Source organism: Dermacentor silvarum, chromosome 6, assembly GCF_013339745.2.
Source record: "Dermacentor silvarum isolate Dsil-2018 chromosome 6, BIME_Dsil_1.4, whole genome shotgun sequence".
Lineage (NCBI taxonomy): Eukaryota > Metazoa > Arthropoda > Arachnida > Ixodida > Ixodidae > Dermacentor > Dermacentor silvarum.
Window position 1 is genome coordinate 121655695 of NC_051159.1, and position 22882 is coordinate 121678576.

Below are 22882 nucleotides of genomic sequence, written 5' to 3' on the forward strand. Positions count from 1 at the left end.
ATATACTGTCGGTTTTTCTAAATGTGACGAGAATAAGTTTCAGATATGTTGTACCAGTAATTCGCAGCAGAACATGAGTCGATCAATGAACTAGCAGGATAGGCTGCTAAATCAATATCGTGAGCTATTCACTTTCAATCCGAATCATAAACCGTCGCAGCACGGCATTTCTCGCTTTCAAGCACGGAAGAACTTTTTTTTGTTCAATTTTCCTTCAATAATTCGAATTCAACGCTTCATATTGGATGTTTACCGGCATAGCAAAAAGAAAAAAAAAGGAAACGACAGAAGAGAAGTGATACAAAAGACAGAAAAAAGAGGCAGGCGCAAGGTAATCAGTAGCTTGATGAGTGATACCTGATCATATTGCTCAAGTGTCGCACTCAAGCCGCGTTCCACTTGCAGTGGAGCAATACATCGTGCCGAATAGAAAGCCTCAATCCCAGAAGCCATGCTTTTGTGAAAGCGGTTTTGCCCTTCAATATTTTTAAGGGGAGAACGAGCCAGACGATGACGACGACGCAGAAGCGCCGTAAGCGGAACTCATCTACTCCCCTAGCCGCAGCATAGCGTGACAAAAATATAACGCAATCCAGCCGCAAAGAAAAAAAAAAAACTCGGAGCTGGCGAGAACAGGAGAAAGACAGACGACATAGTCATTTGAAAAAAGAAAAAATTCGGGGAAGAGCAGTCAGAGTCGCTTTTAATATAATGGCTCGCAGACAGATGACCGACCGTTTCTTATAACCTGTCCCCTGTCATAGAGCGCTCACCGCTCTGCGGAGAGATTGCGCGACACCGTAGTCCGAATATCTCCGACAGCCATTTTCATTTCTTCTTTCAGAAGCACCGCAGCCAGAATCCGAGAAGTGCCGCAATATGTTGAGAAAGAAGAGCTTTCCTGAAGCGCGCTGCCTCTACACCCTCATATTTTCATGCCTATACCGTGCACCGGAATAATGTTTTTTTTTTCATTTTATTTCAATTTTTATCTCTCTCTCTCTCTCTCTCCTTTATTGTTCTTCTCGGTCGGAGTGCCCCTGAGCCGAAAGCCGACGTTTGCCTGGAACTCCCTTTTTTTTTCGCGACGAGAGCGAACCGGAGCAGGAGATGGACGTTCGGTTGTGGCTCCTCATATCCTGGCCGGAGGGGCCCTCCTAAGCCGCTGTTACCTCGCCGCATTCCTACTCTCTTATCCGGCAGCGCAGACATCTGCTGCAGCCGCACTCGTGACAGCAAGGGCATATGAGAATGTCTATGACCGACGCCATGGCGGCCGGTGGAAGCCGTGGCGTGGACGGTGGTGCTCTTGCCTCGCTCGAACAAACGCTCTCTGGCATTTTTTTTTGTGTGTGCAAGTCTTTCTTGCGTCACCTTCTGTGAATTCCTGACGTCCACTTTATGTCTGCCAGCGTAGACAAACGTCCCGTTCCAGTCGAGCCTGCTCGCCAAAAACAAAAAGACAACAAAATGGCCAGATGACAGCAAGCAGCGAGAGGGCGATATATGGAGACAGGCGGAACGAGTTGTGCAAAACATGGTCAGCGTAAGCAGCAAACAGGGGAGGAGAACCGTGTGTAAAGGTGAAGAAAATATATCTTGTCTGACAGGCCCCTCACACAAAATGCGCTACACAGCCTTCCTGCCTTCCTCTTTTCTTCTTCTCTCAAACTTTTTTTTTGCCGATGTATTTTTTGGTAGCGCTCAATTATTTGCAATGCGCCTGCTCGTGTCGAGGTCACGTATCGAGTGTCGACGAGAAGAAAACTCCGTGAAAACGCGAGTGCCGCCTTTACGGCTTCATCCTATTTCCTCTGGTTGCCGCTCTCGTCTAACCATAGGATTGGCGACGAAGCCTTCAGCGCTGTTTATGGCGTGTTAACCGCCAGGCTTGGAATTGCAGCACCGACCCGCAACGCCGAAAAGGTTGCCGGGCGCCATAATAACCTGCACGAGTGTTCAAGATACTCCCAGTGTCTCTTCAGTCGCGGATAACGATCGGTGCATAACCCTGACAACACTCTTTGAAGCAGGGGCGTCTGTAAAGCACCAAACAGAAAGGTACTTCTCTATTCATACGGCACAAATAGCGCAACCCTTCTGAAGTACCCACTGAAGCCATTCGCTTCTTTCTTCGCAAATGTTGGGGAAGTTCCACACTCCTACTCTTCCGCTTAGATAAAAAACTTGAGCACGCACACATTTGCGAGATCAAAGGAATACTCTGAAGATCACTCCTTATGGGAAAATAGAGACACTAGTAGCGAACATGTAACCAATCCATTAAGCAAGGAACTAAATAGAAAAGACTAAGCGACGCTCTATCTGAGAACTATCTGGAAATGGCGATGAAGGGAAACGCTCTCTTTCGGTCGTTGGCGCGTACGTTTTCTAACTTGCATTTAGCGCCAGAGATATGAAATGTACTTCTCGCTCCGATGGAGCCAAACGCATCCTTTACTATTCCTCAGAGGCTGAATGTTGCTGCCGCCGATACTATGTGGCTGCATACATTTCGCCAGTTACACTCCTCTAGGTGAGACGTGAGCGAGCGCTTACGCCTTTCCGTAAGTCTCAGAGGTGCAACAACCGGAACTAGAAAGATAACTAAAAAAAATAATGAATTGTTGAATACCACCAGTACATTTTATTAGGCTGCGTCCGACACCCCTCACGAAACGAATTGCTGTGCCGGTTTCAGATTTCTTCTCATAACTGCATCTTACTTCACTTTTCTGTGGCCTGAATCGGCTGAATGCTGCTCATCGAATCTAAAGCATCGGGATGCGCGCACAAGGAGCTATATATAAATATGGCCTCGCGTGTGGCTTGCACACGTGGCCATATTTCAACTGCAGTGAAAACCACGCAGTGGTTAACCTCAACATCGCTAAATCGAATAACGTGGATCTTTTTACAACGTGCTCCTACTCTAATGACTAATGCGTCGGCTGAGTGCCGGGGGCCAGACTGACAAAGTTTTGCACTGCAAGAGAACATCATATCCACTGAGCCATCGCTACCCATCGCAGTAATTTCATCTGTGCCCCGCAGACGGCTTTGAAGTCTCGCCTGATGATGCGTGGGAGAAGATTCAGCAAAATGCACTGAAAAAAACAAGCAAATTTCAGGGCGTTTTGATATCTGGCTGTAGTTAAAGTAAGGTGAAGGAAGCCCAACGTAAAGAATAGATAATATCATTATTCATTGAAAAACAGCAGACATACCCTCTGGGATTTCCTGAGTGGTTAGCTGCTCGGACATGTTCAGTTCCACCGAGAATGACTCAAAAATTCGTTGTTTTTTTTTTTCGTGCTATCAATGAGCTTACGCGGGGACCGCGGTTCCTTAATGTCTTACTGACGGAGTCCCCACCCCCAGAGGTCCCCAGAGAGGTTGTTGAACTCGCAGTTGCGCTGCGGACGCTTACATAAGAAGGCGGATGGAAAAAGAACTCCAGCCCTGGATGCCACGAGATCGGCATGCGCCGCGTGCAAGGATCATGCCGGCGGCACCGTTGAATCGCATTAGGCGGATCACGGCGCCGCTGAAGAGAAGAAAGGACTCCGGAAAAAAGGTACTCGTGTATTCATGGTAGCACCAACTTCGCCTCTGGACACACGTCCACTGCGCCGCTCCCCCCCGCTCTCTCTCCGCTTCTCTCTCTCTCTGTGTGCACGGAATTTTTAGCCCTCTCCACCCCATTTCCAACCTCTTCATTGGTGCCGACGCCATTGTCGGAAAAAAACGGGACCACGCCGGCCTGGCAGATGGGACCGCGGCATTCGGACCCATTTGGGGCAGCCATTCCGAAACCCGAGAAGAGTCCCATTAATGATAACCTCGTTGAAGGGATCGGCACCCGGCGAGCGTCTACGCTTCGCCCTAGTCTTCCTCCCTCCCATCGAACCCCGAACCCGCTGGATTCTTGCGCCTCTTTCCGTCGCAATTTAATTGGCTTCGCGGATATTCGCGCCCCGTCCCGCTCGCTCGTCCCTTTCAGCAGGTGCCCGCGGCCCAGTGGTGAGCCATTTTGAGACCGCGGGCGGCAGCAAAAAAGGGGGGAGCCATAGTGCTGACACCCACCATCCCTAATGCTAGTGCACCTTTCGAGGGGCACGTAGTGCTCTTCTTCTAAAGAGTAGAATGCATACATTGCTAAAAAAAAAGAATCTTCGGCCCAAGCCGTGCTTTTAAGACGGGGTCGCGAGTTCTTTGGTCGCTGGTGCAGTCAGGCGAGACCTTCATAAGAGGGGTTTCTTTTTTTTCTTTTTTTTTTCTTGTGAAACCATTGTTGAATGTTGCATGGGAAAAATAGCAATAAAATACGTCGAAGCCAAGTATAGTACTTTTATAGAACTGAACCTCCTTACCATCGCCGATCACGCAGACAGTCTGATAGTGGTGATATAAATTACAGTAATCTATAAAATTCAGAGATATTTCCGTTATTACAAAGTTTATTGGGCCTATAATTTGCTCACTTTTGTTGAAGTGTTCTTTGAATCGAGATCGGGTACGTCATTCTCGTGGAAAATACACTGAGGTAGAGGTGTCATTACAACGTCACCGTGCAAAAGTAGTAGTCGTCATAACGGCTTCTTCTTTTCGCATAACAGCAATAAGGATTTATAAGACAAGAATAAACATCACAAGTTAAAAATATCAACCACGAAGATTGCAAAGGAGAGTGAACGAGGTCTGGATTTCGTTCGCGATATATAGCAACATGCTATACCACACTTTATGCGTACTCCCGAAGGGCGAATGAACTGATATGTCCCCTTCATCATGAATACGTATCAACTCGCCTAGCTTTCCATCTTAGTTCAACTAGAGATGTTTGATAAGTTGTCGGGAGAGATAAACATTCCATGCTTTTGCGACCAAGAGCACGCAGAAATGAAGCGAACTGGCATGAAACAAAAGCCTTGCAGACTGTTATAACCACACAGCCTATCATCTGAACGTATCGAACATGTTGCCCGAAAAACTGCGACCTTTTATAACGTCCGCCTCGACTGAGCTTCGCCCTACTGCATCGCAACTGTATTTTACTCACCAAAGTAGCTGAGCCTGAAGCGGCGTCAGCGACGCCAACCAACGTTCTACCATCCGGTCTCTGTACAACACCGCAAATACATACAAAGCTGCAGACATGTCCTAAACATGCCCCACGGCAATGCGCGCCCTGACTACTTCTACCATTGTAGCAACAGGGTTCCCAATCTCCGAGCGCCAGCGTTGCTAATTAGAAAAACGCGACTGTTTTCGGCGTCTTTTACGAGCCAGAAAAAGGGAACCGAACGCGGCCTTCCCATTTACCCTCGTTAAGGTCGGCCGTCAGATTGCAAATAGAACAAAATGAAGGCGCTCGTTGCAAAGTGTACAAGTCGCTGCTGCACTCCTTTAGTAACCCCGAATCAAAGCACAGGAAGAGGTTCTCCAAAGGTTCAAAGAAGCGAAAAGAGAAATCTCGGCCAGACGTATAAGTAACGCCTACACCCCCGCTTTCCCTCCCATCGTCGCCCTTTCGCAGGCTTCCGCTTCTTTCTTCCATGCGCGAAGAGGAAGCCTTGCGCGCGTAAGGCGGCAAAGGAGAACCCTGGAGACCAGGAGAAAACGCCAGAGTGCTTACGGTGCGTAGGAAGAAGACGACGACACTGGCGCTAATCATCCAGATTAAAAGGCCGGCTGTTCGGGCAACGGCTAATTAGGCCCGATTACGGAACCAGCAGTGGCGACACACGCGATAAGAACAACGTCTTCGTCTCGGCTCCCTCCATACCACTCGCCTGCCGCCCACGACTCGCTGCTTCCTAACGCCCTAGAGCTCCAGACATAGCTGCCTTATATATATATATATATATATATATATATATATATATATATATATATATATACGTCGCTTTGAAGCTGTGTGAAGTATACAGCGTTTCCTATGCTAACTGTTCGGATGAAACTAACTGTGTCTTGTTAAAGACCACTTGAAAGAACCTGCTGAATAATTCGTTGAATATAGTCACTTGTAGTCAATTAACTGCTGCAGTCAACACGCTACTGCCACATATTTTGTTTTTATTCGTAGTGACTGCCACACGCGTCTCGCACTTACAGGGATCATAATTAACATCTATGAAGGCTCGGAAACACTTACAAAAAAGTTTAATTTGATACCAAAGATTGTCTAGACGCCGGGCAAGGCATCATGAACGTTATAGTAACGTCATGACACAGAGCGAAATATGCTGACAGCGTGCAGCAATAAGGTTACATATGATCATATTTGTCACTGAAGATAAACAAAAGTACTGCGCGAGTTTCTCACGTTTGGCGACCGATCCAATAGCAGAAAGACAGCGAGACAATGTTTCCTGACGTCATCATACAACCACCTTCTAGATGCTGAAACGGAAACTGGTTAGAAGAAAAATTGTTATTGGTAAAATATTTAAGGCAAATATGTAATTACGAGGTAGTTAGAGTTAACTTGAAAACGTGTTTCAGTTGTTGGCGATGCACTATAATTGTCATTCCTGCGAAAATTGAGAACAGCCGATGTGACTTCTCACCTGCGTGCCAAATGAGTAATACTGTCAAACACGAAGAAACAAAAGTGTCTGCGTGCCTAGCGCGTCGTTCTCATCAATGAGAGAAAGCAGTGAGTGAGTGAGTGAGTGAGTGAGTGAGTGAGTGAGTGAGTGAGTGAGTGAGTGAGTGAGTGAGTGAGTGAGTGAGTGAGTGAGTGAGTGAGTGAGTGAGTGAGTGAGTGAGTGAGTGAGTGAGTGAGTGAGTGAGTGAGTGAGTGAGTGAGTGAGTGAGTGAGTGAGTGAGTGAGTGAGTGAGTGAGTGAGTGAGTGAGTGAGTGAGTGAGTGAGTGAGTGAGTGAGTGAGTGAGTGAGTGAGTGAGTGAGTGAGTGAGTGAGTGAGTGAGTGAGTGAGCGAGCGAGCGAGCGAGAGAGAGAGAGAGCGTGCGTGCGTGCGTGCGTGCATGTGTGTGTCTGTGCGTGCGTGTGTGTGTGTGTGTGTGCGCGTGTGCGTGTGCGTGTGTGTGTGTGTGTGTGTGTGTGTGTGTGTGTGTGTGTGTGTGTGTGTGTGTGTGTGTGTGTGTGTGTGTGTGTGTGTGAGAATTACATAAAACGTATTTTTCATCCAAAGGCACAATTTCTTTGCTACTAAGCGGCCATGCATAACATCCACACTTGTCCTCCTACCAGAAAGTCAAGTACTGGTACCGAATAAGAAATGTTACGCGCAATGACATGAACTCCTCTCACTCAATTTTCTCTCAAAAGCCTCTCCCTCCACTGTCTCATTATTTCGTGATCTAGGTGTCGGTCTCACGTTATATGGCCGAGGAGTACCCCGAGCTGCGCACTTTTTCTCTCATTCGCTTATTCCCGATGAGAACTCAAAAGAAGAATGTTATGAGCACCACAAAAGAGAAGAAAACGTATTTCTACTGTCGTTTCAAAGCAAAGCGATGTACAGGAGCATGGAGGGGGAAAATAACAATGGAAAAGTCACAGCAACGCTTTGAAAAAAAAAAAAGAAGTAGAACCGCAGGAAGAGGTATGCATGCCTGCAAGCTCTGATATTGAAGCGAAGATTCGGAACTCGGAGGAAAAGCTTGGCGTCCTTTAGCGACCAGGACGTCACGACAGAATCTGAGTGCGCGGTTTAGCGCAGCCACGCAAACGAAGGCACGCGGTCCAATTTTGTGGTGCTTAAAATTCTTCGGTCCCGTTATCCTGCTGCTTCCCGGAAGCGGAACGCCTGGTGGAAACTGTCGCGTGATGAGCGAAAGGCGAGAGAGTAGCGCTTTTAAACCCAGGTTCTCTATGCGGAGAAGTAGTTAGAAAGGGGAGCACGGACTTGAACGCAATGCCGTTGTAATTGCCTAAAACTGCAACGAGCTCTGCTCTAGCGTGTGCTTCGGACCGAGTCGAAAGGCACGCGGAAAGCCAACGTGCGTTGCGCCTGTCTGGCTGGGACAGGCTGAAGAACTTCGTCGTCGAGAAACGCCTTCTTCATTTCGATTCGCGCAGACCTGCAGTAGACGTCTCGCGTGCTTTGGGGCGTGCAAAAAATACCGCGAGTCAAAAAGTTAAGGCGGTGTTTTAATCTCAGTCAACTGCAGTAGGTCAGTTCGTGAAGCGCAGACGGCCTAAAGGCGTTTCCAAGTTATCTTGAAGTGACAGCTTGCGCAGTGTTGCTTCCATAGATGAGTACAAAGCTAAATCTTTCCAGGAGAGAGAATTTGAGCCTTGTATAGCGGATTAACCGACTCTGAAGTCTACAAGCGACTTCTTCTACGGTACCTGAAGTTGACAGACTTAAGTGCCCGGCTGTAGATACGCGGCGTCTTGTCTAGTGCACGTGATTGATGTGAAGTTCTGTGATCTTTCTTTCCCTCTCCCACTCCTTTCCCACGTGTAGAGGGTAGCAAACTGGACCATATCTAGTTAATTTCTCTTCCTTTCATTCTCTCTCTCTCTCTGTAATTCTACAAGCACAACGAAAAGATGAACCAATGATTAGTCAATTAAGATCATCATCATCACACCACCATAATCAGCCTGTATGATTCCACTACAAAAAATAATGGATTAACTTATTAAACAATTACTTTACGGTACGTATTGTAATTTACAAATGGTAGCCGGTGATTTTGCAAGGTGTATCCAATTGGAATGAATTTACAGAATGACACCCATTTGGAGATATGCGCCATCAAACTCGCTGTAAGAATGCACTGTTGTTCCACTTACTTCTTTAACAAAACGCTCTTTTATGCGTTGAATCACATAAGTAACTGGAACGCTCATCTATTTCGTCCTACACTTTGGTAAAGGATATCTCGAAACTGGTGTCATCCCGGGAATCTATTTCAAGTGGATACGTCTTGCAAGCTCACCTGCTACAATTCGCACATTCCTGTATACGCCGTATAGTTATTGTTTAAGAAGTTTATTAGTGGATATTCATAAATAAGTTGAATAGGTGTTTTGATTTCTGATGCGATTAATGTCCGCCTCTTCGAATAATCCAGCTCAAGGACATGAAGTATGCTATCTGCCATAGGCAACTTTTTAAAATTCCGTAAAGCTTAAAATTGATCATCCCGTACATCTTAACGTAAGAGGAGAGGCGGGGTTGTACGACGGACAGGTAGGTACTGGTCAAAACGCCACAAGTTAAATATCCTCCAACCTATGTCTGTGTAGCATATACAGGGTGTCCCAACTATTACGAACCAAGATTTAGAAATATACAAATGCCACCAGCTGGACACAGCCAAGATAAGGTTGTTTGCCATCGCTTGGCGACAGACAGACAATGAACTTTTACTGAGGTCCTGAGGGACTAGCCGGCGGAGACCCGTTGGGGCCCCCGGCTCGCCGCTGGCTGCTCCCATGTCGTAATCGGGAGGCCAAGCCTCTCCGCTCTATCACGGGACCTCTGGACGGCCATGGACTGGAGCTTGAGTTCCGTAGTCGAGATGGCCTCGTCCCAGTTCTGTTCGCTGGTGAGTGACGTATCCCGTAACCCAGTACACTGCCAGAGCATATGAGCTAGAGTGCTAAACTCCTCCCCACAATCCGGGCACTATGGATCAATTTCTGTGTTAATCCTGCTTAAGAACCATCGCGAGGGATATGACCTCGTCTGAAGCATCCTAAGCGTGATCGATTGAGATCTACATAGATTTGTGTGTGGAGGCGGGAAGCGCCTGTGTTCCTCTTTATGCTGGGAGACGATCTCTTCGCTTGGAGATACTCAGATTAATTTTTTTTTGCATTCCGCCTAATTACATATGTAGTCTTAAATAACTAATCAACTTCTCAAATATTATATTTAGATGAAAAGTGCCAATGAGAAACTTGTAGAGCAACATGAAAAACTACAGCTTTCTGCTGCTTAATACGTGCTACATAAAAGGGTTTTTCTAAGCATGAAAGAAGCCCGCGAATGCACTCAAAGTGCCTCGAGCGGCCAGTCGCGCGGCAATTTCTCCTTTCTGAACGAACAATTAATGCCAGCGAAGGAAATCACGGTTCCCTGATAAGTGAGCGTTCTGCTGCGGAGAGAAAATACGTTTTGCCTGACTTGCCACTAAGCAGAGTTGAAAATGAGATTCTTCCCTTTCCTTATTTTTCTCTCTATTCCCGTGGTTTTCCCATTATAGGCGGTCATCTCCTAGCTGCCTGCTTCTTTCCGCTGGCTTAGTGGAATGACGAATAGCAGAAGCTCCTGTCCACGTCATAAAAAGCTTTAGCAATAGCGCGTTGTGTATAATTTATTTCTAAGGAACTTAAAAGTCGTTGAATTGATCGTCAGCTGCCATTTTGCAAGCGCAGCTATATTATGTGAATAATGCTTGGATTACGCTGTCCAGCATTCCAGCTGCTGTCCCGCAACGTCCCAGGTTGTGCTTTCCACGAATTTTGATACGACCTCTTTTCTTTTTCACTGTTCTTTTGCTGCGTTTTGCATCGCCTTATCCTGTACATAAATAATGAACACAATCCGAGATTGCGTTCCCGAGATATAAGACACGGTGGCATAGATGGGAGAAATTGCTCCATGTCCTCCGTCACACTTAGGTATTTCCCCGGGTGTCTTTTATGCTTATTACATTCGCCTTTTAATATTCAATACTGGCGTAAGATGTCACTTACTGTTCAGTAACTTACGCTTGAGTGGAAAGCCCCTGAAGCGAATCGCGGTGTTCCGAAGCATAGGGAAAGTGCAGCGTGGTGTTCGAACTTTTGAGCGATACGGCCGCGCAGTGAAGTTCTCACACGTAGTTGCACCACCACCTGCTCCCTTTCCTCCACCTTCACGAGCACGTTGACTGAGAATTCTTCCCCAGTTCCGAGCCAGCCAATCAAGCTGTAGCCGACATTTGCAACAGCCCGATTGCAAAGGCAAACATGCGGCTCCAGATACTGGAGAGCAGCTTTAAGAGCAGGGCTTTGCACTCCGTGCGCCCTTTTCCTTCCTATGCTGCCTCTGTGATCTTTATCTCTCTCTTTGTCATCTTTCCATTCGTTCTCCTCCCTTCCCCTAACTGCTGACCGATGTTCAGGTGCCAGCCGCGCGCTAGACATTTACGGCGTGGTCAGCAGGCTTTGCTCTTCTATGTGAACTACTTTCTCAATTTCCCTTCATATTCTTGATTATCAAAACAGGGAGCGACTTTTCGACTTAACGCAAGAAATCCCGCAAAGTGCAGCTTGAAAACAGGCCTCGCCTATCGCAAACATCGAAGCTACAAGTCCTAGCAATGCATCCACACCCCTCCAGCGTCGTGGTCCCCTGGCTTACTTCGTGTTTGATAATCGCCAGGAATATACCAGGTAATGAATCTAACGAGTATGAAAGAGAGCCGGGTATAACGTCGTGCCTTGTTCCTATACGTAACGACGCGAGACTCGGACATATACTGGCTGGGCTAATCTAGCGATGCTTCCCGCTCGATTCTATGCCACTCTTTTCCTCCACTGTTCGCGTTCGGCTGATCGCGTTGGTAACGCTTGCCGAGTGTCGCTATGATCTCTGACGAAGCGTTCTTGCCGAGCGCTTTACCACAGCATCTAAACGTACAGCCCGATGCCCTTACTATTAACCCACGTGGGGTCGCCCGTACAGGCCACCCAAATCGCTCACGCTACAGCACGTGCGTCTCAAAAATCTGTACTATTGTTGGCGTTCTGCGAAGAAGCGGCCCGCAAATTGGTTGTGCGAAAGCGCGTGCCCTTTGCATCTGCGCCTTAGTATCGACGATGAAAAGTGATACCAACACCGCCTTCCAAATACAAAAACGGGCGAAAGAGCAAATACCTTTAAATCGCTTAACTCGAAATTTAAATCCCTGCGGTGGAACATGGCCAGTATTCATAAAAGGCTATTACTCTAGGATTGTTCGTAAGAGAAATTTTCAGCCAATCCTCATACTGGAATTATTATTAGCGAAGGCAGCCGGACAATGGCAAAGTTAACTTATGAACAAAAAGTTTTGTGAATTCGGCCCCATCAGATTACGAAAGTTTTTAACAGCGAAACTGTTTAAGCCGGTAGATGCGCCGATAGGTGTGCGGAGAAAACCCTCCGCCTGGCGATGACATCACCTGCATCGCCTAGCAACGCCTCGCCCAGCTGCGCCGAGCCACGCAACAGCTGCTGGAGCCGAGCCATGGCGTCATCGCGCGCGCTGCATCGCTTCGTCTTAGCTCTGCCTAGCCATGACGTCACCACGCCTCACGGATTGGTCGCCGCAGCTGTGCAGAGGCGGAGCTAAGCCGTAACGTCAGGGTCCCGCAGGGTATATATAGTTCCGCGTCACCGCCGCGTCAACATCGCTGCGGATGGGAATGGGACGACCGAAGAAGATCGTCACTCCCGAGGAAGAGGAAGCGCGGTGCGAAAGATAGCGCGCCGCTACTCAAGAGCGGATGAGACGACTTCGGGCCGATCCAGAGTATCACGCCGGCGAAGCGGCGACTAAACCACAGTGAATGGCAGAAGATCCAGAGTTTAGAGCCCCCGATAGGGAGAAAACCTGAGCAACCAGAAGCGTCGCCAAAACGATCCGGGTCTGCGAGTCCTGGATAATTTCCAGCGGCAAGTGCGGAGAGCCACGGGAGGTGATGACGGACGGTTTTCCTGCGAGTTTCTGAACAGTGAGTTTGGACACAGTTGCCAAGTGTGCGATAGACTGTGGTTCGACACGAACTTGTATACCCTTAGCTCCGTGAACGACTGCGAAAAGCGAGAGACTGCGGTGTGGATTGTACGAGAAGCGTTTCCCGACGACGAAGCCAACCCCGAATAAGCCAAGCTCTGCAACACATGCCGCGACGATTCCCAACACCACGCATAACTTGGCCGAGTCTCGAAGCATAACCTCGCAGAAAATTAGCCGAACCAAGAATAAGCTAGGCGGCGTGCTAGGCGTGCTTCCTAATCGGAAGCACGCATATTTCAAGAAGCCGTCTGTCTCACTGCATAGTTTTTAAATCGACTTCCTCGGCAGGTAACATTAAGTGCGTTCTATTTCTTTGATGCCTTTTCAAGCGCGCTTCCTGACCGTACTTAATCCTGGTTATTCAGTGGAATATCTAGGTTGATAATATACGCTTGTAGGGCTCTTTTCTTTTTTTGTTGTTGTTTTTTTTTTCTTCTTCTTCTTTTGCATTCGTGTATGCTTTCCCACAGAAGCTTACACATGCAACATTAACCCTCTGCGGATATTATTATTTTCAAAACGTTTCACTGCAGTATGGTAACGTCAACGTTCCTTACGGCATTAAAAGACAATGTTGTGCTTCCTTTCTTCACGTTAACAACCCTATACAGATGTCAGGGATTTTTCTTTTCTTTATTTCTTGTTTTACCGGGAAACGTAGCATTCAAATAAAGCTGGCTGCATTGTGCAATAACTAGGAACCCCAGTAATTGCTGAACGGTGCTTTCAAATGAACGCGCGATGACCAACTTTTCGAGTTAACGACCCCTCGTTCTGCGTCCTCATAAAGTTTCCTCGTCCAGGCAAGTCGTGATGCAAACCACGGCGCGTCGAGGTAACCCGCAGCTGCCTGTTTGGACGGCAAACCTGGGGGGATGGGCGAGGTAGCGGAGGCGTGCCAAATGTCAAACTTGACTAATTGCGGTCGAAATTAGGCAAGCGTTGCCGATGAAGGGCGGCCGCGGGCTCATTAAGGTCGCCGGATCCGGACCCCCGTCCTGATGAGTCGGCGTGATTCTTCGCGTCCGGTTTCCTGGCGCGCGCTCTCTTCGCTCGCCCAGCGGCCAGGGTGCCGCCGCAATTCGTCGAGCTGTTCCCTCTCTTCCAGTTGTCGATTTCCGATAAAGAATTCCTTTTGGGCGCGTGACAGATTCATTGTCTTTCGCGGAGTAGCGGAAACTCGCGCTGTCGGTCAGCGAACTTGGCCTTAGTTTTTGACTTCTCATCGTCAACCTTTATTTCCTTTCTTTATTTGGGGAGAGGGGAGAGGGGGGGGGAGAGAGAGAAGGCGCGTCTGTATGCTCCCGACAAAGAACGAATGCAAGAAGCGTAAAACTTATATTCTAACGGCACATAAGGTTTGTGTCAGCGCCGAAAATATTGTAATAAGATCTTTTTTCCGTGACTACGGCGATGAAAGTGGCCGAGAGGCCTCAAATTGGCGCACACAGATATTACGAAGGTATGCTAAAAAATATGCAAATCATAGTATTTAGAAGCGGTATTTAGGCATTTCAAAAGAGTTTTGAAACTTAAGCAAGCATGAGCAAATGTCACAGTCCTGCAGGCGGATCTAGCCTAGAACAATGGCTCATGCTTTTTCCCCACGTGAGTGTATTTGTTATGGAATGGTGTGCTTACACCTACGCTAACTATTTTTCTAGTATGCGAAGAGAACATGCAATACGTTCTGCCTATCAAGCTTGTAGATTCAGCGTACAGAACACTGTACACCCTGCGCGCAAGATAGCCTTAAAGTGACCTTGAATTCGTCGTGCCAAATGACATCATGAGCGAATATCCATACGCACGAATGGTGGTTTTCAGACTCGAGGGTATCATGTGTGAACTCGGAAACCTCGCTAATCTGGTTAGGCGTAATTCGCTTACCTTTTCATTTCAGTAATTACAGAAATACAGCTTAATTCTTTGTTGTGTTTCAAGTCTATGTTTCTTGCTGTCCTATACTATCGCTCCTTTAGCGCATTTTCCGGCGCTGTTTTATTATTCTTTTTTATTTTACAGTATTTGTGCAGATGGAATTGGAAATCTTATTCATTGTTTGTCATAGCCCGTTTCAAATTTCGTGTTGCCATTTAAGTTGATGCTACGATTATACACGCCTGAGAAGTACTGCTCGCTAGCAGAAACACTTCAAGTGAAGCAATGGAAACGCGACGACACTCGGCAATCTCAATTTTATATTCCTACGCTAAATAATGTTACATTGTAAAAGAAAGAAAGGATTACCAGCCTTGACGTTGCTTCAAGAAGCCAATGACGAAACCCTGTAACACATCCTTATTCTTCCTATGTTTATACAGCGAGCAAAAAAGCACTGCAAAGAATAAGTGTTGCTCTGAACTCAATCAAGACACTATAGCGGAACGCTATACGAAGATAAATAGAGGGTTTTCTCCCGTCTCAGGGGAAGAAGATGCCGGGCCTCCAAGTTTCACTTGCCCCTCTGACTTCGAGACCTCCGCTCGCCCTGGATGTCTGTAATCAGTTTTTCTTCTGATCTCTCCTGCACTAGAATTTATTGATACTAGGCAGACAAAACGCACAAACCAGAAATGCAAAAAAAAAAGAAACACCTCTCATGCTCATGCCGCTTGTTCCGCGACGCTGAATAATTCATGACTTCGAGAAGGGCGTTTGAAAATTACGTATGTTAAACAGGCCCTCTATCGCCATAGCACCAGGCATGCAGAACAGTAGAGCGCATTTTTCACTCGCCTCGTATTTGCAGAGCAACCGAGATCCCCGCAGTCGCAACCCCTCCCCTTTCTGCTATCCCCCCTCGCCTTCCCATTGCTTGTCATTGCATTCTGCGGCTCCGAGTGCGTGTCCCACGCTCGAAGACGACGAATAAAGGACAAACCGACAAGCGACGGCCCCATTGTTTTTGTCCTTGTTTTCTTTCCCCTTCAGTGACCAAGAAACACAACACGGCCACCATTTCTCTCCGCCCGACGGGAACAGAAGCGCGAGCAAGCGGCCGAGGCGCGTTTCGTGGTGTAGTATACAGCGGATCGAGGCCCATGCCGCCGGCATTTGTGAGCAATGATCGCTGTTTGCCGAACCCCCGGTCCGAGAACGAGAAAAAAAACGCTTTATATATCGCCAGCACTGGCCGAGGATGACATGCGATGGTCTATTGAAAGGAGCGGCAATGCGTTCGTGATAGAGCCTGATGCCCAGGGAGTCGAGAACATGCCGTCAGGATTTCGTGTTCGTGCTTCGCTTGTGGAGAGGAAAGAAAAAAAATTACGTGCGCGGGATCGCACACGGAGTTCGTGTACTTGGTTGCCCAGCGGGAGAGAAGGAAACCATCGGTGAAGCAACGAAGAGAAAGACGCAACTACACAAGGGGGAGTCTCAGCAATAAGTGTGTGTGTTGCGTAGTGGGCGGTAATTCAATACAGACGAGGATGCTGCGTGAGGACGGCACGAAAGCGAAGGGATTGCATTGAAGAAGCCTAACATTAAAGGAGTCCCAGAGGCCGAAACGGGAGTCGTGACGTGGATGCGGTGATTTACAAGGGAAAAGGCAGATAGCGTTGGGAACGACTACGTACGAGGAATGGTCGAAATCTCGCAAGCTGCAGCCACGGCTCGAGATCACAGACTTAAGGTGGTGGTTGGGCCTCGTTTATGTGAGAATGCGATAGCTACACCGGAAGGAAGACAAGAAGGATTGATGGTGGTGGCTAAACACACCATTAAAAAGTTGAGGAAGAGTGCGCAGAAAAATAAACAAACAGGTTATTTGAAGCACTAGAGCAACGCTATAGAAAAGAAAATAGATGACGATTCAAGGCACGTCCACCATTTTCTTCATTAAATGTAATTTTGAAATTGTGCTTTCGTATACCTTGAATAAGAGAAATCGTGAAATTTTGAATTTCCTCAACATGATTTAGCGTCTCTCTCGCTGTGCTCTTCGGGTGCAATGAAAGGGTAATTATAACACATATAATTCCGGTCTTAGCATTGTCGAATGAAAGTCATCTAGCTTTCTACCGAGACTTTTGACTATGCAGGCACTGAAACGTAATGTATCCACAGGCAAAAACTCTTCGTACACCTATGCTCTTTCGCAGAATCAAAAAACAAACGCTAGTGAAGTTGTCAGGTTTTCCCACCGAAGAAGATGGTACGGATATTACGCTCTACGCTCTCTAGGCACTGTTTGGTTCGCGTAAAACGTGCTGCTCACATGATGCTCAACTCCACCGTTTTGAGTTTTATTTGCAAGTGGCGAGGATTTGTGATTCCTGGAACTAAACCATATCTTTATATATCTCCAGCGAATTATGTGCAACACTGTCCATACTCGTACAAAGTGCCGTTCTAATCTAACTTCTATTAATCTTGCACTGGGCGCGAAAGTTTGGCGTGCACGCATTAGCACAAAATGCTCTTTGCACGTTTCCCTTCCGAGGCCTATGGCCGATTTGCTTGAAAATAACGGCGTTGCTGTAGAACGCATAAAAGAGATATACCAGCTAATAATGTCAGAGAGCGGGCTTGTTGGTATTCCGTGACGTAACTTCCTATCGCGGAAGGAATGGACGAGACATCGTGTATGTCGTTTTCCCACTGTCTCGTCCAGTGTTTCAGCGCTACGAAGTTACATCATACGAGATAATGTCGACCACGTTAATAATACATTGATATTTGCCTTCCCTTCAAGGCACTATAATGTAAGCACTATGGTAAATCCCCACAAAGAATCTGGCATTTACTTTTTCTACTTCCCAATCAAAAAGTATATAAACACATAGGCGATAAAAAAAAGATAAGGGTAACGCAAATTCTTTATATCAACACATTTGAATGTTTTCAACCATGATGTACACACGGTGCGTGCCTATAATAGAGGTTCTTTATCGTTACATTCCTTCTCATGTGTATTCCTCCGCTGACTCGAACGAGCAAAGTCCACGCAACGCATCTGTCCTCAATCCAACGTAATTACGCACATGGAAGCACGTTTACCGATCGGGCGCTTTCCACAGCAGGTGCTTCAAAAGCGCTCTCAGCTAAATGGTCTTGCCCATGTACTGGTAAGTCAGTTAAAAAAATTATTCACAGTACCCATGATAGGAAACGAAAAGCAAAAACTCAAAGACAGTGAAACAAGTTATACTACGCTTCAGTCACCCGCCCTCATTTGCACTTTAGTTCATGAAAAAGTTGCGTGGAAGGAATAAGAAAGCAAATGCGAAGAGACGCGAATGCTACCGGCTAATTCTTTTGTGACAAAAATAACGGTTCGCCGCACAGCACGCTTGCCGGCTCCACTATCGTCGGCCCTACCCTCCCTACCGTCTGTCAACCCCAGTTTGGAGCCCACGTGCCAACACCTCCCTCGTTCTCCTCCTCCTCCTCCTCCTCCTCCTCGAATGTCAGCGAGGGACATCCAGTGACGGCGTGGCTGACGGAATCAGATTAGAACTGCCACCTGTTTTGAATAGCCGATGAGCGCCCGGCGCCCGTGCTGGCGCGATATTGACTAATCGTGTTACGCTCAGCCCTCGAGCGCCCGCCACCAGCACCGTAGTTCAGGCAAGAGCCCACCCTACTCTTTTGTATGCTTCGAACGCCAGCCGTTACGTTGCCCTATCCCGAAAGCCGCTCTTGTATTTTCTATTGTTCTCTTTCTCTTCTTTTTTTTTCGAAGCATTTCTCTCTACTAGCTGCCGACGGGCACAAGGCGGAGCTGTTTATGGGCCGCGCGAACGGCAGTGACATCGGCGGCAGGGTTTTCTCTGAGCAAACAATGCGGTGCCGCTGAAAGCAGGACGCGCTCTATATAGCTTCGGAGACCTGAGGACCTGACGAATAGCGATAGAAACGAGCATGAAAGGTACTCGAGGCTGTTCGAAGTAAACTACATGTACATACTTTCAATTACGGCGCTCTCGGAACGACAAAATGTTTACATGTTTAGAGTTTGTAATCGGTATTTTATTATGACAGTAGCAGTAGTACCTCGTTTGTCAGTTTACGTGCAGAACAAACGACTGATATTATGAACGGAATTAGATATATAACACAGTATTGATGCTTGCGTACCATAGCAAATGATCCCGTCTCTATAGTATGATTTCACGGTATTGCAAAATCATTATCGCGGCCAACAAGTCTGTTTTGCACAGGTATATTGAGAGCACGTTATTTCCGGTTGGCTGTTTCTTTCGGACTGACTAGATACGAATCGTAGGATTAATGAAACATCTTCTTGAGCGAGGTGGTTCATAATAAGAAGGGAACAACAGTAGCGCGAAAGAATTAAGGACGAGACGATTACGCAAAACAGGCGCTTACTTCTGTGGTTTACTGAAGAAACATGATATTTATAAGTACAGTGCGAGACCAGCCGGGGGATTCACATCGATGATAAAAACAGCCAAATTTCAAAGAGTCAACAGGAATTCCCTAAAACAACTCCATCGTAATCATGCACCATGCCAGAACTATGCGGCCCAGTATGCCAGAGGGAATAACAGAAAATCTAGATGATAACACAGGTCAACACTTGCCTGTAAAAAAATCCATGAAGCTAAGTTGATGCACATGCGCTGGCCTACTAAGTAAGAACCTCTAGAAAAACGACACTTAGAAAGCAAACGCTGCGTCGGTAAACATGCTCGTGCACGTGTTTACTGACGCAGCGCCTCGTTCTTTAAGCGTTGTTATTTTTTTTCTAGTATAATTCAAGTGTTATAGAATTTTTTTAGACGAGTATCCTCGGTAAATTTCTGTCTTCTTGTTTTCCGTTCTGTAATGTATTCCTTCCGAGTTTCGGTTACCGACGCAGCTTTTTCCCAGTCTAGTTTTTCCAGGTTTTCATTAGTTGGTAGGTTAGCGTATGTGCTTCAACCTACTCTCCCGCACTTTCTTTTTTAGAGGCACATGTCGTGTTATGTTATCACATAGTTATTGCTATCACCTCTGGTATACTGGGCCGTATGCCGTATGGTTCTGCCATGGATGCATGCCTATGATTTGGGTGTTTTGGGAAGGTCCTAGTGACTCTTTGATATTTCGCCGTCTTATCATGAATGTGACACCCCGTGCTGATCTCATGCTGTACTCGTAAATATCGCATTTCTTCAATAAACCTCCCTGGGCAGTAAGCGCATGTGCTGTGCATTCGTCGCGTCCATGGTTATCTTGCGCGATCGTTCTTTTTTTTTTGTCAGTAGCAATAAATCATGCTTTTAACTAAAGCTATCGTCCATCTTCTTGCCTTTTCGCAATGAAACAAGCTGCGGAATTTTCATTCCGTCCCGCCCGCTGAGGCTATATCAGACTCAACTGATAAAGCTAAACACAATTGGTTTGTAGCTAATGGGAATAAACGCGATGTCATCTACACTGGCATCTATTGACTGCACTGAGCGTACGCAAAATAGCACAACGAACCACAGGCACAAACAGGTCGCACGCATTCTTGGGAAAAACAATCGATTCAGCTTCTTTTGCATTTCGATTAGCCTCTCCGCTATCGACGTTGTGTCAAAAATATACCAATATGTATTGCGCAACGACAAATTACGCGTGGCCTTTTCATTTGCTCTGAGCCCGGAGTATTCGGTCTTAGAGCTCCCCAGGGAAGACATTCTTTGTTTGGAACTCGCGAAGAATGCGTGACACTTTCCTTTCTTTAACGTCTGCTGCTTGTCACACAGGATTTCAGAGAATCTGGCACTGAATGGCAGGTCATTAAATTTATTAATCTTCCTTTTCAGAGCTGTCGCACTCTTAAGGCGCCCGTTAAGTGAACAAGTCTCTTACACAAATGACTGTCTTCAGAAAGGGGATTCTTTTGTTTTCATCCTTTGAAAGCACTGCGCGGTTTTCTTGTCGAAATGGTCACTCTTTCTAAATATATTTTTAACATTTTGAAGCGTAAAAACAAGCGCACCTAGACACCGCATACGATGTCCTCCACGCTTCGGTCGCACGATACGTGAGAACTCGCGAACACGCTTTAAATTAAATATTAATCCTTAATCAGTGTCAAATTCTGTTGCTATTATTTCCTCTTGCGGCAGCGACGTTTCACGCACTCTAAAGACGCAAGTGTTTCGTTCTTTCTTCTGTATTTAAGTATCTTTCGTTTTCGTATTGTACTTCGACGTAACTTCAATAGAAGAAGAAGTCAAGAAATACTTGCGTTCCGTTTATCCTGATAGTTTATTTAAGTGTCTCTGTGCGACTCTTCAGTTTATTGGAAGCATCTTGGAAGGGCCAATTAAGACTAAGAGAAGGTTGGGCAATCGTGTATTACACGATATTCACTTAAAATACCCTCTCTTTTTCTTTGCACCTTGTCTTCCCCTTTGTCGTCTTCACATCGTTTAGCTAACAAAGGTGTACTGGCCTGCTATACTCGCCGCTCATGCATTATACTGAGCGTTTGAAAGAGGAGTACCACGAACAGTGGTAGAACGTCTATCATGTGGTTACAGAGAATTCCGCAAAGGTTTATGTATGACCTTTGTCTCCACCAAGGAAGTTGGCTATTTATTCTATAGCTAATTGTCTCAAGACTAACAAATATTCCGGATAGCCTTTGGCTACCCGGAAGATTGCCGACCAAGTACGGTTTTCGGCGCGGAGCCCTTTATACTTCCGAAACGATATTAGAAAAAATGTCCAGCAAATATAGGCCGTTCTTAGTAGCGTATCTGGATATGTGTTAATGTCCCATGTGGCTGACAGATTCAAGTCGTCGCCACTCCTGTATACCGCTTTAGAAGGGTAAGGGGGAGTTTGAAAAAGTGGTCGAGGTGCTCCTGTTACACGGATAAAAAGTTAACTTTGGTTTAGATAAAAAGTTCCTTTTGAAAAGTTAACCTGTCTGAATGCAGAATAGAAAATGCAAGATCTTTAAAAGGCTCTGATCAGGCCAGCAAAATAAAAACGCACCAGTGTATAGCCGTATGGCTACGACTACACACGGCTAATCTAGCTTTCTCGTATTCCCAGTAACACCGCTCTCTTACCTCGAAGTGTTAGACGCTTGAGTTATAGCTGGGCCTAATACGAAAATACTGATTTCAATAATAGCTGTATAACTATTGAGCTGAATTACAGCGTGACACAGCTCTGCACCTGTTCTGCACCTAGGATGGATAGTTGAGCTAGTTGGTATTACATCTTTGGAAAAAAAAAACGGTGTTGCAACGACGAAAAACCATGCAGAGAGGAGCTCTCATTCGGAGACCATAGCGCTTGCATGTGTCCTATTCGTGCTTCGTGGTTCCATCGCCATAATTTCTAAATGTCCTGCATCTGTTCGCTTGAGCAGGCGGTATATAGTTCGTGCTATGCAGCGCTGACCATAAGGGCGCGCTGCAGTTCCTCAGGCGGTGGGAACAGTAACATAAATGCAGAGACGCAAGCAACAAAATTTGCCTTGAGGTTCCACGTACGCTTCGGAAAGAAGTGAATCGCGCCGTAGAGCCCGTTTCTTAGCTCACGCAAAATTATTCAGCTTTCGCGTCAAACGCGCTCATCCAAACGCCTTATCTTAAGCAACGACTCTATACCGCGTCCAGTTCTAACAGGCAGAGACGGCGAGTGCGGCCTAGTACTTTTACGGGACTCTGCACTTGACACGCCTTCTGCATAGCACTGGACAGTGAGCGTCAGTTACGCATGACACGCCGTATCGCGCCTATAAAACGGCAGCGGGGGCCGCTGCCCATCCCCTCGCCCTTCCCCCACGACTACCTCTCTGTGCCTTTCTCTGCGCCAGCATTCGATCCGGGCCAACTTTACGCGACGCGCAACAGCAAGAACAGTCCACTCGCACTTTCACGCTAGTCCTTCGTTTGCCCTCTGGCGTAGAGGAGAATCCAACTACTTCTATAGAGCGACTTTCGCGGCCCCGCTACTCATGGACATAAAGCTTCCGGCCACTCACTTTAGCAGCCAATGTAAGAGCGAGGAACAGAAAAAAAAGAAGGAGGCGAGATGGATAAAACAGAACGCTCAAAGTAAGAAGTTTCACCTCGACGGCGGCTTCGCTCTGCGGAGTCGTCGCGGCGCGCGAGTTGTCGGCGTCCGAGGTGTCTACATCGTCAGAGCGCTAACTCGCCGGCTCTCCAG